Below are 19,605 nucleotides of genomic sequence, written 5' to 3'. Positions count from 1 at the left end.
ACTTTAGAGGCTGAGAAAAATTTAGTTCATCAGATTCAAATTCCAGGCATTTTCTAAGTACATTATAGGTAATGATGCCACCAATTCTATATTTAGAACCAGGTGTGGAACAAGGAGTGCTAGTTTTGCCTGAAATGGCACTGTCTCTCTCTTTAAAGCCTAACTGCAACCATCACCTAAGCCTACATTAAAATGTCTATATGGTGTTGCCTAAAATAAATTAAAATGCTTTTTCAATGCTTTTTTTTGAGTGGTTCTATTGATTGGCTGTGACACTTTAAATATAGACAATAAACCACCACCACCAGTCCTTTGAACAGAGTTTTAACTGCCATAGGGTGCCACTCACACCCTCACTTGAACCAAAAAGCCAAGATGGTAAAACCCTTGTGATAAGAAACCTCTAAAGTGATATTATAATAAACCTTTAGGAAATATTCTCTTTAATAAAAAGTTGTCTCATTATGGTTCCATAATTGTTACACTCCAGAAATTAGGATAGCAATCTTTTCCCAAATCCTGAGCTATTTTTTTCTGCAAATAGTATTTACAAAAATATATCACCGGGACTTCCCTAGTGGTGCAGTGGTTAAGAATCAGCCTGCCAATGTAGAGGACACAGGTTTGAGCCCTGGTCCAGGAAGATCCCACATGCCGCGGAGCAACTAAGCCCGTGCGCCACAACTACTGAGCCTGCACTCTAGAGCCCGCGAGCCACGACTACTGAAGCCAGCTCTCCACAACTACTGAAGTCCGCGCACCTAGAGCCGGTGCTCCGCAACAAGAGAAGCCCCCGCAATGAGAAGCCCATGCACCGCAACAAAGAGTAGCCCCCACTCGCCACAACTTGAGAAAGCCCGCGCGCAGCAATGAAGACCCAATGCAGCCAAAAATAAAATAAATTTATTTAAAAAGAAAAAAAATATATATATATATATCACCTTTCTCAAAAGGAACTTAAGGGCTCTAAGAGACAGCATATTGCTAATTTTCACAACATCCCAATAAAGAACTATTATTTAGGGCTTCCCTAGTGGCGCAGTGGTTGAGAGTCCGCCTGCCGATGCAGGGGACACGGGTTCGTGCCCCGGTCCAGGAAGATCCCACATGCCGCGGAGCGGCTAGGCCCGTGAGCCATGGCGGCTGGGCCTGCGTGTCCGGAGCCTGTGCTCCGCAACAGTAGAGGCCACAACAGTGAGAGGCCTGTGTACCGCAAAAAAAAACCCAACAAAAAACAAAAATTATTATTTAGCATTTATATCACATTTTAACTTGCAAAAGTGTTTTACAATTTTCATTAGTAGTCATGCCTCACAACCACCCACTGAGCTAAACTGGTCCTGTTATCCTCATTTGACAGCTGAGAAAACTGATGTATCATAAAGCCAAGGTGAAGCCGGTCTGCTTTTCCAAGACTAGGGACCTGATCCTTAAATACAGTCTCATTCACTCACCAGTGTATATGTATTGTTCATAACCCTAGTTAAACTAGGGGGTTTTTTGGGGGTTTTTTAAAATAAATTTATTTTATTTATTTTTGGCTGCATTGGGTCTTTGTTGCTGCGTGTGGGCCTTCTCTAGTTGTGGCAAGCAGGGGCTACTCTTCATTGCAGTGCGTGGGCCTCTCATTGCGGTGGCCTCTCTTGTTGCAGAGCATGGGCTCTAGGTGCGCGGGCTTCAGTAGTTGTGGCATACGGGCTCAGGAGTTGTAGCTCGCGGGGTCCAGAGAGCATGCTCAGTAGTTGTGGTGCACGGGCCTAGCTGCTCCGCGGCATGTGGGATCCTCCCGGACCAGGGCTCGAACCTGTGTCCCCTGCCTTGGCAGGCGGATTCTTAACCACTGCGCTACCAGGGAAGCCCCTAAGTTAGGTTTTGAGAGGACAGGAATCTACCTAAAATGATGGTACAAAAACATTAAGATTATAATGCTTTGACAAAAATATATAACCACATTGGAATACAAATAAGTAAGAATTTAGTAACTACACAGGAAGTTTTTAGAAACAGGCTTCCAAAACCTCGCCATCATCATACAAAAATGAAATGCTTTTCATCTCATTTGCTCCCTCCAACCACTACAATCAGACATCTATCTCCACCAGTCCAATGAGTAGTTCTACTCAAGATCACCAATAACCTCTAGGTTGCCAAACCCCACAGGTACTTCTCTGCTCTTATCTGAGACAGCAATGCAATACAGTGGTCCACTCCCTTCTTTACATGTTCTTTACTTGCCTTCCATAACATCATTTTTCCTGGTTTTCCTCCTACCTCACTGGCTACTCCTTCTGTGTCAGACCTCTCTTCTCTAGACACAGACCATTCTAGGTGACCTCCTGACTGAATTCCATGATTTCAACTTCTATCTACACGTTGATGATCTCCAAGTCTACAATTCCAGCCCAGACCTCTCCCTGGAATGCCAGGCTTTTCTACCCAACTATCTACAGCTCCAGTTGGCTGTCGAACATGCAGCTTGAACTCGACATGACCAAAACAGAATCCTTGATAAATATGTTCTGCCACAGTCTTACCCATCTCAATAAATATAATCACCATTTATACACAGTAACCAGAGTATCTTTCTAAAAGTACAAATCAACTCACATCATATCCCTGCTTAAAAGCCTCCAAAGGAAGCACACTACCCTAGCTTTCAAATCTCAATGTCATATGGCCTCTGTCCTCTTCTTGCATCACTCTCCCTCTCACCCACCATATTCAAGCCACATTGGTCTTATTCCTGCTCCTCCAACATATGGAGTTCATTCCTCCTTAGTTTTGCACTGGAATGCTTGATCTGCTAATCCTTGTATCCTCCTGGATCTTAAATGCCATACCCTCAGAGAGATATTCCCTATTCTCCCAATCTAAAGTAGCTATCCATTCATCCTCTAATACATCATGCTGTTTTAATGCTCTGCAACTGATTTTTTAAAAGTTGTTTGTTGTCTGTTTACCCTCACTAGAACATCAGCTCCATAAGAACAGGGACTTTGCTTACAAGAGAATTGTTAGTTCCCAACACATACTAGAAACTCAATAAATTTGGCAGGCTTAGTTGTTAGGTGCTGCTGAACTTAAAAGGGTAAAAAAGACATAACCCCTACCCACAAAGAGCTCACAATCCAGCTGATGAAACAAAACATTAGAATAATAAGTGTAATGCTAACAGGATACTAAAATATCAGAGCAGCCCAGAAGCAGAAGTGATTAATTCTGACTTGGAAACTAGGAAGACTTCACAGAAGAAATGAGCTGTGAGCTAAATCCTAAAGATTAATCAGGAGATTCACTAGATTATTGGTTATGTCTGTCTGCCTGTTTTGGAAGTGTCCTTGGAGGGAAAGAAAACAGCCTGAGCAAAAACATAATGAGGAAAGGAGGAGGGAAGATGGAATCAAGCATGTGCTATGTATCAGGCACTGTGGGTAATGAAGGGTTTGAAAGGGAAAGCCCGTAAGTAGTCTTAGAATTTAGGAAGATCACTCTTGTGGCAGTGTGGTGGATCAAGTGAAGGATGATAAGACCTGAGGCATACAGACCAGTTAGGAGGTTACTGCAACGGTCCAAGTGAGAAATGAAAACGGTCTAATCCAAGACTTCAGCAATATGGCTGGAAAGGAAACGGCAGGTTTAGGAGACCTTGAAGGTTAAAATCAGACCTAGGTATCAACCAGATATGAGTGATGAAGGAGAAGGAAGAAACAAGGTCAAGTCCAAAGTTTTTGATTTAGGCAACTGTGTGGCTGTTAATACCGTTCAACTAGGCAGGAAATCTAGAATGTTTAGATTTTGTGGGGAAGACAATGAATTCTGTGATGCCTATGCAATGTCTAGGTGGGTTTTGGAAATATAGGCCTGAAAAAAATATATATATATAGGCCTGGATTCTAGGAGGGAAGGAGGGATGGCGCAGGGGAGAGGGAAAGAGAGAGAAAGAGAGAGATCTGAGTTAAACCTAGACATCTGGAGAAGCTGTCTGTGTGTGCAGTGAATTACATCACCTGTGAAAAGAAAAAATAAAGACAGGAAGACTAAGGATTCGGCTGAAAGAGAAACAGTGATACAAGGTCACAGAGGATTAACAGTATAGTGAAGAAAGGAAAGGCCAACATGAATATAGTAAACTCTATAGGTGTGGAAGAAAGAAGTAAAGATAATCCACTTGATAGCCTTTGAGAGAAAGATGGGGAAGAGAGTAACATCAACGGACTAGAGATTAATGATTTACCAAGAACAGGCAAATATTTAGGTGAGATATAGAAGCCTAATTGGATACCCAACAATCCCTTACTTAAGAGGAAAGATCTTATTTTATCTAAATAAAAGTCCTTACTTAGAAATTTGAGATCTGATGGAAAACCAGAGTATTTGTGGGAAAAAAGGGCAGAGTAGAGACATGATCCAGAAACACTAGCAAATAGTTCAAATTATCTCTCACCAAAAAACCAGTAGCAAAGGGAAGAGGATGGATGCCCAGCAGAGGGGTGCACCAGGTCTTCATTTTGGCTGCGCCAGGTCTTTGTTGTGGCACGCGGGATCTTCGTTGCGGCATGCAGGATATAGTTCCCTGACCAACTACCGAACCCAGGCCCCCTGCACTGGGAGCACCGGGTCTTACCCACTGGACCACGAGGGAAGTCCCCTCATTACGTATCTTTTAAATTATTTAAAATATATTCAAAAAAGAAATTAAGTTAAAAAATTCAAATATTTAAGAAGTTGTATTTCTGGAATTCTTTAATGTCTTTAAAGAGTTATTTAAAATCTTTTTTAAAGTCTTCTACCCTCAGACTTTCTTTCTGAAAAACTTTACACAGGGACTTCCCTGGTGGCACAGTGGTTAAGAATCCGCCTGCCAATGCAGGGGACACGGTTCGAGCTCTGGTCCGGGAAGATCCCACATGCCATGGAGCAACTAAGCCAGTGCACCACAACTACTGAGCCTGCGTTCTACAGCCTGCAAGCCACAACTACTGAGCCCACGTGCCACAACTACTGAAGCCCGTGTGCCTAGAGCCCGCACTGGGCAACAAGAGAAGCCACCGCAATGAGAAGCCCATATACCGCAACGAAGAGTAGACCCTGAGGGCTTCCCTGGTGGTGCAGTGGTTGGGAGTCCACCTGCCGATGCAGGGGACAAGGGTTCGTGCCCCGGTCTGGGAGGATCCCATGTGCCGCGGAGCGGCTGGGCCCGTGAGCCATGGCCGCTGAGCCTGCGCATCCGGAGCCTGTGTTCCGCAACGGGAGAGGCCGCAGCAGTGAGAGGACCGTGTACCGCAAAAAAAAAAAAAAGAGTAGACCCTGAGAAAGCCCGTGCACAGCAATGAAGACCCAATGCAGACATAAATAAATAAATAAATAAATAAAAATTTTACACAGTAAAATTCATTTTATAGTGTTCAGTTCTAAGAGTTCTCATAAATTCATATAACTATAACCACAAACAAGGTACAGAACAGTTCTATCACCTCCCCAAAATATCCTCATGCTACCCCCCTGTAGTCAAACACTTCACCTACCCTTAACCCAAGGCAATCATTGATCTGTTCTCCATCGTCCCTATAGTTTTGAGTTTTCCAGAATGTCATATAAATGCAATCATGTAGTATTTTTTTAATTGAAGTATAGTTGACTTACAAAGTTATGTTAGTTTCAGGTGTACAACAAAGTGATTCAGTTATATATATATGATATATATATATATATCACATATATATACACACACACACACATATATACATTCTCTTTCAGATTCTTTTCCATTATAGTTTATTATAAGATATTGAATATAGTTCCCTGTACTATACAGTAGGTCCTGGTTGTAGAGTAGCCTTTTGAGTATGGCTTCGTTCACTTACCATGATGCATATGAGATTCATTCATGTTATTGCATATATGAATAGTTCCTTTTTGTTGCTGAGTAGTATTCCATTGTATAGATATATCACAGTTGGTTTTTCCATTCCAAAGTTGAGGGATATTCAGGTTGTTTCCAGTTTTGGGTGAGTACCAATAAAGCTGCTATAAATATTCACATACAGGTTTTTGTGTCAGAGGTTGTCATTTAATTTGGGTAAACACCTGAGTCATATGGTTAAGTGTATGTTTTACTTTATAAGAAACCCCCACAGTGTTTTCCAAAGTTCCAATTGTTCCACATCCTCATCAGTCCATAATCTAGACAGTTTTCTTTTGTTGTTTTTTAGTCATTCTAATGGCACATCTCATTATGATTTTAATTTCCATTTTTCTAATGACTAAGATGTTGAGGACATTTTCATGAGCTTATTTGCCATCCATATATCTTCTCTGCTGAAGTCATTCAAATCTCTCACCCATTTTTTTAATGGTGTCATTTGCTTTTCTTCTTGATGAGTTTTGAGCTCTTTATACATTCTATATACAGTCCCTATCTTGATATATGACTTGCAAATACTTCCTCCCAGTCTGTATCTTGGCTTTTGCAGAGTAAAAGTTTTAAATTTTGATGAAGCCCAATTTATCAATTTTTTCTTTTATGGATCTTGCTTTTGGTACTGTATCTAAGAACTCTTTGCCTAACTCAAGGTAACAAGGATTTTCTCCTGTTTCATTCTAAATATTTTATAGCTTTCCATTTTACATTAAGGTCTGTGATTGATCTTGAGTTAATTTTTACATAAGGTGTGAAGTGTAGGTTGAGGTTCTTTTTTTCTTTTTTTGCGTATAGATATCTAGTGGTTCCAATGACTAGCGGTTGAGAAAACTATCCTTTCTCTGTTGACTTGCCTTTGCACCTCCGTCAAAAATCAAACAGCCCTATTTAATAGTGTGGGTCTATTTCTCTATTCTCTATTCTGTTCATTGATCTATATATCTATCCTTTTGCCAATACCACACTGTCTTGGTTACCGTAGATCTTCAGTAAGTCTTGAAATCAGGTAGTATGAGTCTTCCAACTTTGTTAACCTTTTTCAAAATTGCTTTGGCTATTTTGGTTCCATATAAATTTTAGAATCAACTTGTCAAGGATTTTTTAAGCTTCCCCAAAAGTGTCTACTTATAGATGGAAGTTGGCTGCCTAGGTTAACCTTAAGAAAGACGATGGGGGTACGGGCTTCCCTGGTGGCCCAGTGGTTGGGAATCCACCTGCCAATGCAGGGTACATGGGTTCAAGCCCTGGTCCGGTAGGATCCCACATGCTGCAGAGCAACTAAGCCCGTGCACCACAACTACGGAGCCCATAAGCCACAACTACGGAGCCCATAAGCCACAACTACTGAAGCCCACGCACCTAGATCCTGTGCTCCGCAACAAGAGAAGCCACCGTAATGAGAAGCCCTCACATCGCAACGAAGAGTAGCCCCCACTCACCACAACTAGAGAAAGCCCACGTGCAGCAACGAAGACTCAACACAGCCATAAATAAATAAATAAACAAGCAAACAAATGATGGGGGCATTGTAAGGGCTGGAAATTCTAGGCTTATTTTTCAAGGTTCTGATTTTTCACTTGCACAGCTGTTTTGAGATTTCCTTGCAGTTGTGCAAAAGGGAAGAAAAGTGCTTTGTATAAAGATATGTATTAATATTATTTGGTACAATAAAGTTGAAAACACAATTTTCCTAAAAAACATGCTGTTTATTTCAAATAGTGAAAATAAAAATGTTAAACTTATTATACCTTACAAACAACAGTCCCTCTGCTGCCAGTAATCCTAACTCCAAGTCATCCTTCAGGTGTTACATTGAACATTCCTTCATCCATCCACATGCCTTTCTTGATCCCCCAAATATGGGTTAAGGGTTAACATGTTTCCATTGCACCCTGAGGTCCTCTAACATCCTTCTTAACATGTTATATTCTATAACTGATAGCTAACTTTGTTTCTCCCATCAGGACATAAACTGGGTGGGCAGAACTAGCTACACTAGCTAATTCATTCTTAGCTCCTAGCACAGAGTAGGCAATGCATAAATCTTTGTTGTGAATGACCAATTGCTTTGAATGACAGGAAGAAACTGAAAAGAGAATGTCCTATCTTGTAGACATACTGTAAAAGGAATCCTCCAAAAGAGTAAAAGGGGATAACAGCTGTTAAAAAGGAGATATCTTGGGGCTTCCCTGGTGGCGCAGTGGTTAAGAATCTGCCTGCCAACGCAGGGGACACGGGTTTGAGCGCTGGTCCGGGAAGATCTCACATGCCGCGGAGCAACTAAGCCAGCGTGCCACAACTACTGAAGCTCATGCACCTAGAGCCTGTGCTCCGCAACAAGAGAAGCCACTTCAATGAGAAGCCCATGCACCGCAACGAAGAGTAGCCCTGCTCCCCCCAACTAGAGAAAGCCCACGTGCAGCAACGAAGACCCAACGCAGCCAAAAATAAATAAATAAATTTAAAAAAAAAAAGGAGAGATCGTCAATGAATACATGAAGAAATGGAGGGCAAACCTATAGGTTAAACGATAAAAAGCAGACATATGAAATCATTCTGTATGGACCTATTTGGATACTGTTCCAAACAAACAGTTGAAAAATTATTGAGGTAATTGGGGAAATGTGAAAACTAACTGGATAACTGATGCTATTAAGAAATAAAATGCCTGTTAATTTTTTGTGGGATTTCTTTTAGTCCTTGTCTTTTAGAGATACATACTGAAATATTTATTCATGAAATTATGATATCCTGGATTTTTAAAAAATAATGTAGGTGGGTTAGTGGGTAGAGGGTACATAGATGAAACAAGACAGGCATGAGTTGACAATTATTATAACAGAGTGATAGGGGTTCATTATACTGTTCTGTCTCCTCTTGCATATATTTGAAATTTTCCATAATAAAGGGGTAAAATGATAACATATCTACAGATTAATTTTCTTTTTAACATTAAATCCCCAAGGAAAGGGAGAAAAAGAGAAATATGGGAAGCTAAGCCTTGAACCAAGTCAAGACCCTAGAGATGTCTGTGATTCCCAGCATTTGAAACTCCAGTCAAAGCCAGACATCCTGTTCAATGTCAATATTAAAAATGCTTAGCTAAAATATACCAACAACTTTAAACACTCTGCAAATTCCTTCCTTTCATAAAACATGCCTTTGCTTATATTTCAAAATCATGAACTAAAAAAAAAGCACCTAAATTATACCAAATTGTCCTTCCAAAAAGCAACAACAGCATGTATATCTTTCACTTACCATCGGGCATATTTATTTCAGTGTTTTCAGTTATTATATAAACGGTGGAAAGCTGTGTGGTAGGAGAAGACTGCACAGAGATAGCTGACTTGAGTTCCCAATCCCAACTCTGAACTAACCTGGTATCACTAATTAAAAATTATCCTGTGGTCTTCAAATCAAATCTTCTGAGGTTTTGGTTCATAAAAATCACCTAGCTTGGGACTTCCTTGGTGGCACAGTGGTTAAGAATCCACCAGGGTTCGAGCCCTGGTCCGGGAAGATCCCACATGCTGTGGAGCAACTAAGCCCGTGCGCCACAACTACTGAGCCTGCGTTCTAGAGCCTGCGAGCCACAACTACTGAAGCCCGCACGCCTAGAGCCTGTGCTCCACAACAAGAGAAGCCACTGCAGTGAGAAGCCCATGCACCGCAATGAGGAGTAGCCCCCGCTGGTCAAAACTAGAGAAAGCCCGCGCACAGCAACGAAAACCCAAAGCAGCCAAAAAAAAAATCACCCAGCTTTTTTTTTTTTTTTGCGGTACACGGGCCTCTCACTGTGGTGGCCTCGCTCGTTGTGGAGCACAGGCTCCGGACGCGCAGGCTCAGCGGCCATGGCTCACGGGCCCAGCCACTCCGCGGCATGTGGGATCTTCCCGGACCGGGGCACGAAACCGCGTCCTCTGCATCGGCAGGCGGACTCTCAACCACTGCGCCACCAGGGAAGCTCTCACCTAGCTTTTAATCTGAGGTACTCAGTGGAACAGATTCCTTTTTTCCCCCCCATATCTATAATGGAACTGATGTTAGAAAAGGCAGTTTTCAGGATTTCCCTGGTGGTCCAGTGGTTAAGAATCCGCCTTCCAATGCAGGGGACGCGGGTTGGATCCTTGGTCGGGGAACCAAGATCCCACATGCTGCAGGGCAACTGAACCTGCGTGACACAACTAGAGAGCCCGTGTGCCGCAACTACAGAACCCACGCGCCACAACTAGAGAGGAGCCCGTGTGCCACAACAAAGACCCAACACAGCCAAAAATAAAAGAAGGAAGGAAGGAAGGAGAGAAAGAAAGAAAAAAGAAATAAAGAAAAGGCAGTTTTCTAAGTCTGGTAAACCACTGAGAATAGGAAAAGAAAATGTACAGCTGATGTGCCCACTAATTTCCTTTCATTGAAAAATTTACAAACTTACATATGCTTTTAAGCAGGAATGGTATCCTTATTTAATTAAGAGTAATACCATTCTTTCCACTAAGATGTGAAGTTTTGTGTTTTATTCTTGCTTGCAACCTAAAAGCTGCTAATTTAAGCCAAGTATGTAACACATTAAAAAATGTAAAAATAAGTATGAACTACTATTGAGAAAGTACTGAGTGCCACATTTCCATTAAGCCAATCCCTCCAGATGATGTGAATGAACAACATATTAAGCAACTGGAACTTAGACTCACAGGGTCATCATGCTGGCTTTAACTATTACTTACACCCTAATGATTTCTAGATCTGCATCTCCATTCTAAACCTCTCTACCGAACTCTAGACCCAAATATCCAGAAGCCTATTGGACATTTGCTCCTGGATTTCCCAGACACCTCAAATCTAACATACCAAAATCAAACTCATTTTCCCTCAAATGTAACACCCTCTTATTCCTGTATTCCCTACCTTGTTTAATGACATCACCATCCACTTAGTTGCCCAAGCAATTTCAAATCCATCTTCGACAACCACTTCTCCCTTACACACTCCCCAACATAAAGTCAATAAGATCCTTCTAGTCAGTCTCTTAAAAAGCTCTTTAATCTGTCTACAATTCCATCACTACCACTGTAATTGAGATCTTCAATATCTCTCAAGCAACCATCACACCAGTCTCATAACTAACTGTCTCCCTGCAGCCAATTTCTCCTTTTAAAATCTAACTTCCACACTGTCAACAGTGTTAGATTACTATTCTTTTTTTAAAATTTATTGTATTGAAGTATAGTAGATTTACAATGTTGTGTTAATTTCTGTTATACAGCAAAGTGATTCAGTTGTACATATACATTCTTTTTCATATTCTTTACCATTATGGTTTATCACAGGATATAGGACCTTGCTGTTGATCCATCAGTGTTACTTTTCTTAAAGAGTGATCTGAACTCTTCCATAGCACCTACAAAATAAAATTCAGACCCCTCACCAAGGCCATCCACAATTGGGCTCCAACCCATCTTTCACCTCACGTCCTTCCACTTCTACCCTATACCCCATGATCTACGCACATTAAACCACTAGCCTAAGGGTCCACACTCTTATACCCTTGTGCAAGTTGTTCTTTGCACTTGAAACACTATCTTCTCCAATCCTTTTCTGTTGAAGCAGCCAAACTGTATTCATTCCTCAAGACTCAATTGATTCTTCCTCCAGGAAGCCTTCTCCAACCTTCCTTTCCCACCCCCAGGCAGAACCAGTGCTCCCATAGCTCTTAGTGCAGATCTCTATGACAGCACATACTGTATTGGTTCATAATTACATATTTGTCAGCCTCCAATTAAAATGTGAGCACCCTAGGGGACTTCCCTGGTGGCACAGTGGTTAAGAATCCACCTGCCAATGCAGGGGATCCAGGTTCGAGCCCTGATCTGGGAAGATCCCACATGCTGTGGAGTAACTAAGCCCGTGAGCCACAACTACTGAGCCTGCTCTCTAGAGCCTGGGAGCCACAACTACTGAAGCCCGCGCGCCTAGAGCCCGTGCTCCGCAACAAGAGAAGCCACCACAATGAGAAGCCCGCGCACCTCAATGAAGAGTAGCTCCCGCTCACCGCCCGCACAGCAACGAAGACCCAACGCAGCCATAAATAAATAAATAAATTTTTTTAAAAAAATGTGAGCACCCTAATGGACTTCCCTGGTGGTCCAGTGGTTAGTTAAGACTCCACGCTTCCAACGCAGGGGGCACGGGGTCAATCCCTGGTGGGAGAACCAAGATCCCACATGCCGAGCAGCGTGGCCAAAAAATTAAAAAAAAAAAAAAAATGTGAGCACCTTAAAAACAAGGATCATGTCATTCACATTTTAATTCTCAGTGCCTAGCACAACGCCTAACACACAGTAGGCACTTCAATGTTTGCTGAATTTGACTGCTGAGGATCAACCCCAAAATTTTTCAATGAGACCAGAGTCCAAAAAGCTTAAGAGAGTCCAGTTTGGGGGATTTCCCTGGTGGCACACAGGTTAAGACTCCGTGCTCCCAATGCAGGGGGCCCAGGTTCGATCCCTGGTCAGGGAACTAGATCCCACATGCATGCCACAACTAAGTTGTCCACGTGCCATAACTAAGGAGCTGGTGAGTTGTAACTAAGGAGCCTGCCTGTTGCAACTAAGACCCGGCACAACCAAATAAATAAATAAATACTTTTAAAAAAAAAAAGAGGGCTTCGCTGGTGGTGCAGCGGTTGAGAGTCCGCCTGCCGATGCAGGGGACACGGGTTTGTGCCCCGGTCCGGGACGATCCCACATGCCACAGAGCGCCTGGGCCCGTGAGCCATGGCCGTTGAGCCTGCACGTCCAGAGCCTGTGCTCCGCAACAGGAGAGGCCACAACAGTGAGAGGCCCGCGTACCGCCAAAAAAAAAATAAAAAGAGAGAGAGAGAGTCAAGTTTTGGCTTACCGGTGAAAAGAAAAGACACTACAGAAATTCATGCTTATGCTATTTTTCGTTTTTCATAGTTTTCCCTACTAGCTTCAGGGTTAGTTACCAGAAAATTAATAACTGAGTTTCTTTTTTCTTTTCTTCTGAGTCTTTTTTTTTTTTTTTCCGCGGTATGCGGGCCTCTTCCGTTGCGGAGCACAGGCTCCGGACACACAGGCTCAACGGCCATGGCTCACGGGCCCAGCTGCTCCGCGGCATGTGGGATCTTCCCAGACCGGGGCACGAACCCATGTCCCCTGCATCGGCAGGCGGACTCTCAACCACTGTGCCACCAGGGAAGCCCTTCTGAGTCTTTTAAGTCACTCCTTAAATGACCTATGTTTTCCCATGAAACTGTACAATCCAGCACTGTACCAAACCACCATTTTATAACTGAGCTATCAAATCTGATAACTTATTACCCTCCTTGTATTAAATGCATCTTTAATAAAGAAAATTTAGCATTTTTCCTCTCAAGTTGTATTCCTTTTCACTCTGAGTTACAAAGCTCTAACAGGGACACAATCAAGACCCTGATAGGCAGTGAAAAGACAGAAATAGATATTAAACACTTCTCTGCTGAGAAAGCATTCACCTCACACCAAGAGTACAGGGACTTCACACTTATCCCCTCTCTGGTCAGCTGTAAAGCTTCAGCCCTTCCCTTGGCCACTTCACTTCTCACACATACTCTCACTTCCCAATTTATTGTATTAGAATCATCTTTTTAGAGTTGTGATATTTTAGGAGTTTAAATCCAAGAATTAGGCTCATGTCTCTTCTGAAAATGTTCCAAGCTTCCTGTCCTGCTCTGCTGCATTATACAATGTTACTCTGCCAAAGCCTTAGCTCATTTCCTCCTCCTGCTTGTCCTGATATGGTGGTACACATCAATAATGCCCTCTCCCTTCCCATTTTCAGACTTTACTGTCTGTCTGGAATGCCCTATCTTTCATGTCCATCTGCGAGGGCCTATCATGCAGGTTCAATGCAGCAGAGGCCTTTACTGACGATATCTGAACCCAGCCCTTCCATCAACTCTCGTAACAAGTTGTACCTTTCTCTAGTAGAGCACCACTTACTACACTCCATCAATTCTTTTTTTTTTTTTCTTTTGGCCATGTGGCATGCAGGATCTTAGTTCCCCAACCAGGGATCATACCATCATCCCCTGCAGTGGAAACATGGAGTCTTCACCACTGGACCCCAGGGAAGTCTCTCCATCAATTCTAAGACACCCTTTTTTCCGTCATATTTCTCTGAAAACAGGATACACCTTACAACTGATGGCATGCCAGTCTCATTAGCAGCATTTCTTCTTTCTCAGTGGTATGCAAAATAACTGTGAGCCTTACAATCATTAGCACCACAGATTTGATAAAATAAGATATTGCAAAAAAAATTTTTTTAATTTAAAAAAAATTTTAAAAAATAGATATTGCATTCTATGTAATTACTTTGTATACTTCTGTTTCCTTCACTAGACTGTGAACTCCCAGAGGGCAAGGGCTATGTCATAATCATCTTCGACCAGTGGTTTGGGCACAAAGAGAGTGTGTATCCAACAAACACTAGTAATAATTAGCATTCATTTAGCATTTACTAAGTATCAGGTACCATTCTAAACAATTTACATGTATTACCACATTTAACCCTCACAACAACCCTATGAAGTAAGTACAATTATTATCTTTGTTTTATATATGAGGAAACAGGTAAAGACACAAGGGTAAGCTTATTCAAAGACACACAAAGTTGCAGAAGATTTGAACCCCTGTTTGCTGATTATGATTCATATTGTTATTATTTTTCCCTTCAGCAAATATTTAATCAGCAATTACTCTATGCCAACAACCGTGCTAAATAAATAAACACTGGTAAGCAAACCCTGGTCCTCAGAAGGCTACTCTGAACCACAGGTCCATTCTTGAATCCTTTACCCTCCAAACATCAGAACCAACTTACAAATTCACTAAGTTAAATCCACTCTCCTCACAACATTGTAAATCAACTATACTTCAGGTTTAATAAATAAATAAATAAATAAATCCACTCTATTTTTCCTTTTTAACATTTTCTCATATAGTATTCCTTTAAAGTTGTTAGCACTCTATCAAGAACCAAAACAGGGCTTCCCTGGTGGCGCAGTGGTTGAGAGTCCGCCTGCCGATGCAGGGGACGCGGGTTCATGCCCCGGTCTGGGAAGATCCCACATGCCGCGGAGCGGCTGGGCCTGTGGGCCATGGCCACTGAGCCTGCGCGTCCGGAGCCTGTGCTCCACAACGGGAGAGGCCACAACAGTGAGAGGCCCGCGTACCGCAAAAAAAAAAAAAAAAAAAGAACCAAAACAAATGACAAACAGACCAAAATAAAAAACCCCTTTGTGCTCTATTGTTAAGTGGCTATAAAAATATCACAAAAGTGACTTCAGCTAAGGAATGGGTGGCAAAATCACAAAGGCTCTGAAGAAACAAAGATTCTGTTTGCAAGCAAATATTCTCAGGAAAAAAGAGAGGGAGGTAAAAACACCAAAATTTTGTTTTTATACAGACTGCTTTAAAAAGGTTCCCCCGAGGGGCCTCCCTGGTGGCGCAGTGGTTAAGAATCCGCCTGCCAATGCAGGGGCCACAGGTTCGAGACCTGGTCCGGGAAGATCCCACGTGCCACGGAGCAACTAAGCCCGTGAGCCACAACTACTGAGCCTGCGCTGTAGAGCCTGTGAGCCACAACTACTGAAGCCCGCGCGCCTAGAGCCCGTGCTCCGCAACAAGAGAAGCCACTGCAATGAGAAGCCTGCGCACCGCAACGAAGAGTAGCTCCCACTTGCCCCAACTAGAGAAAGACCGCGCGAGCAGCAACGAAGACCGAATGCAGCCAAAATACATTAATTAGTTAATTAATTTTTAAAAAAATAAAAAAATAAAAATGATCCCCCGAGGCATGAGATGCTTTTTGCTTTTTTTTTTTTTAAAGAAAAATGATTCATTTTATTAGAATAAAAATGAACCGGTAAACCTTATTCCTTTTATTTTAGCTCTTGCTATGTCAGGGATTCAGGGGAAGTCCTTACATCCCCTGGCGGGGGATGTAATCCCTTAGGCGGACTGCTCACACAACAAGGCAATCAAGGCACTGGCCATCCCCTTTCTTTCCCTCAGGGGAAGACTCCTCATTCTGTAACAGTAATCTACTACATAAAAGGAACCACAAATAGGAAAGAGAATAGAAGGAGACGACAGGCAATTCTCATCACAGCTGAACAAACCTCTACCATTTTAACGTAATAAGGATAGCATTTATGGACTTGTTTGAACTGATGAAAGTTTCCAATAGAGGGGAAAATGCATTACCAAAATTAAAAATAAATGTCCAACTATTAAAAATAAGATGGTTAGGTTAGTTCTAACATTTTATACCTCTACTTCATCTTCCATGTGATGGTGAAAGACAGAATAAATTTGTATCCTGTAAATGACCTATGACAACAGTAACAAATGCTTTCTTTTTTAAACTATCCTCTAAATAAGAATAAAAAACTTACCTCTGTGTTATGGACAGATTTTATTGGGACAGCCAAGGAACTAAAGCAAAAAGTTAAATATAATGTATCACTGTGTATTTCCAGGAAAGAAGTAAAACACATTTTACCAGATGGAGAAGTTAAAGACACCTACGGTGCATTTCCTTATTCCTATAAAATAATTCATTCTCCTTATCTGTGAACCTTCAAGGATCTAATACAGCTACTCCCTACCTTTGGTCAGATGAAAGACAAATCACTCACTAATTTCCAAAAGACCTCACCATTTCAAGCTCCGCATCCTCAGAGCCAGCAGAGCTGAAGCATCGTCTCTTTCTATCCTTTTGAAAGGAGTTTCATCTCTTTCAAAAGCTGTGACTAGAAAGCCATTTTCTCTCTCTCCAAGTACACCGTTTAACTCTGTCCTCTGCTTTGTCCACCCTAAACAGCAGGAACAACAACAAAGCCTCAGGAGCGCTCCTTCAGCCCCTCAGAAACAAACCAGCCACCTCTTGGGCTCCTGCACAGCTGCTTCTGTCTTTCTTTGAGAGGCACTCCACCCTGGAGGTTCCACAGGCAGGGTAACAAAAAGTGGAGATGAAAAGTTGCTATATGCTATCTAACCTCCAAAATAGAGACAGGGCCTTGGGGCAACCAGAGACTCTTGCAACAAAAAACTTTTTTACAATTAAAAAATAACAAATTGTATTCGCACATCCCTCACTGTGCACCCCTCCCAGTTTGTCTCAAACTAGTTTCTTCAACTCATCATAAAGCACGTTAGTACCAACTGTGGTTACAAGGGAACAAACCTAAACGAGCTGTGTTCAGAAAGCATTTAACAGATTGGCCTTCCATTCTCTATTGCCTCCCTCTTGAGTAAGGAGCTACATACCATTTGTAAAAATGCCTGAGAGTATGGTATTTTTCCTACACAAGTCTGATGGTTAATTTGTCACATCACAGAAGAAACTGGTATTTCTGCACATGCACACGATCTGCTGTGCTGATGAAGAAAACACGTCTGTGCTGTGCCTACTGAGGTTTTACAAACAATATGTTTCGCCTTGACAAAGAAATCAGTCGTTCCATTAATAACGGTAAGATCTAAAATCCAGTGATACTGTTGGTGATATAGCAACCTCGGCACAGTACTCACAATTTACAATTTTTATAAACGATCTCAATCACATACATGATGCTTGCAATAGTCCGTTGAAACACATTACATCTTCCAGAGGTTCAGAAAGGTTAAGTGGGACCTGCCCAAGGTTACCTTTCAGCTTTAAACAGCGGTGGACGTGGGTTCGAAACTGCCAGACTCTAAGCCCCTAGCTCTTTTCCTTAGACCCCTCCCAGCTTTAAACGACCCCCACCCTCTACCCAGAGCAGCCTATTACTCCGGGCGACCGGCTCTTCCCTGCCTGGACCAGAGCCGTCTTCTTCAGCCCCAGCAGGGCTTTCATCCTCCACGCACCCCCATCCCCCGAGACGATTCTCTGAAAGAAGCAGAAAGCGAGAGGCGACCGAAAGCTCCCGGGGGAAGGGACGATGACAAACGGGGGAGCGCGGGACACTGCCCCTGCGGCGGGCTCCTTCACTCTGCAGCGCGCACCCCGTTCCCTCCCCAAGCTGTCCAGCCCTGACGCCGGGCCATCTGACCACCCCTGCCCCAAATTCCCGCATCATCATCATCTCAAACTGTCCCTCCCCCACGCCCCTTCGCCTCCGACAGGCAGAGCCCCCCCACCAAGTCGGAGTATCCCTCCAGCAGGTTACCCCCTTCCCTCCCGTCGCCCACCCCGCTTCCACCACCACTCACTGTCGGTGACTGGGCCCGGCCCTCATGGCTGCTCCGTTGCCGCCCGCCGCCGCCACTGCTGCTCCACGCCCCGGCTCCTCAGTCGCCGCCGCCGCCGCCGCCGCCGTGGGGACTCGCCGGCAGCCGCTCCTGCGCCTGCGCAGCCTGGAGCGCCGGGGCCCTTCCGGGCCGCCCGCGCCTGCGCAGCCCGCACCGGGGGTGTCTGCCTCAGTGCCTGATGCCCTGGACCCCCGGGTCTCGGGTGGACATGGCTGCTGGCTTCGAGGACATAGTCTTAGAGGCTTTGGCGCCTGCCCCAGGGTCTGAGGCTTCTGGAAGGTAGCGTAGGTTTCTAAACGCGGTGCCCGTAGGGGCCGTAGACTTCATAGCACTTCCAGGATTCTGGATCCCACTTGCACTTAAAGGCCTGAATGCTCTGACGTGACTACTGATAAATTTAGGTTTCTTTCAAGAATACGATCACATCTAGAATGCACTGAGGGGTAATTGTGCAAGAGTCAACTTTGACATCCCTGAATACACTACTGGCCAGTTGGTGCTCAGAAGCTCTGGGGACCTTGTCAAAAAGGTGACTGCACCTAGAATGCACTGTTCAGTCTGTTTATCAAGCTCGTACTGTTTATGGGACGAAAATGCTCTAGGCATCTCATATGTGCCATCGAGGGACTTGCAGGTTAATAGTCCCCTACTTTACAACTCTCGCTGTGGAGCCTGGCTCTTTTGCAAATTGGTAAACAGAAACCAGGCCTTTAGCCCAAGGAGGCCCAGCTGTCACCCCTAGACCCCTACCTAGACTGCTGCCTTATCATAACCCAACAAGAAACTAGGCTCAATTCAGTCCCAGGAATTCAACAATACAAACTTTTTTGTGTCGGGGGGGGTGGGGGTGTGGGCAGCGTCTGGTGGCTTGTGGGATCTTAGTTCCGCAACCAGGGATGGAACCCCAGCTCTAGGTAGTGAAAGCATGGAGTCCTAACCACTGGACCACAAGGGAATTCACCTCAACAATGCAAACTTGAAAGCTGCGGGCGATGCACTGCAGTCAAAGGGAAGAGGAGGTACAGGACGAAACTCTCCTTATCACCGTGACTCTTCCATCCTACCTCCAGCCCAATCTTCTGTCTACAATTCAGAGTCTGGAGGGATAGAGACCAAGATATAATGTAAGTCCAGAGAGACAGAGAGACACACAGAGAGAGAGAGAAAGAGAAGAAGAAGTTCCATTCTTTTGTGAAGGGTCTTAAGTTCGCTTTACTTCTAGGGAAAGCAAAAGCTACTGTTGGATGCCAGGATCTGGTACGAGTATTTGAACTCCTCATCTAAGATTAATATTTGAACTCCTCATCTAACATTAAGGGTCTTCCTCATTTTGGAAAAAAGCAAAAATAGGCCCTAGAGTAAAGGTTGAAAAGGCTGTAAATGGAA

At 43.4% G+C, this 19,605-nt stretch overlaps 1 protein-coding gene across 1 annotated transcript in view; it reads right to left on the bottom strand.

Annotated features, from left to right (window-relative positions):
• The window catches only part of FAM222B (family with sequence similarity 222 member B), a 63,217-nt gene extending 44,919 nt beyond the window's left edge, over positions 1-18,298 (bottom strand). Inside the window, exon 1 of the mRNA XM_082679559.1 lies at positions 18,181-18,298. The gene's annotated coding sequence lies outside the window, so the exon portion shown is untranslated. The remainder of the gene's footprint in view (positions 1-18,180) is intronic.
• Positions 18,299-19,605: the final 1,307 nt, after the last annotated feature.

Source organism: Grampus griseus, assembly GCF_964374135.1.
Source record: "Grampus griseus genome assembly, chromosome: 20".
Classification (NCBI taxonomy): Eukaryota; Metazoa; Chordata; class Mammalia; order Artiodactyla; family Delphinidae; genus Grampus; species Grampus griseus.
This window is presented reverse-complemented; position numbering and strand designations above follow the sequence as displayed.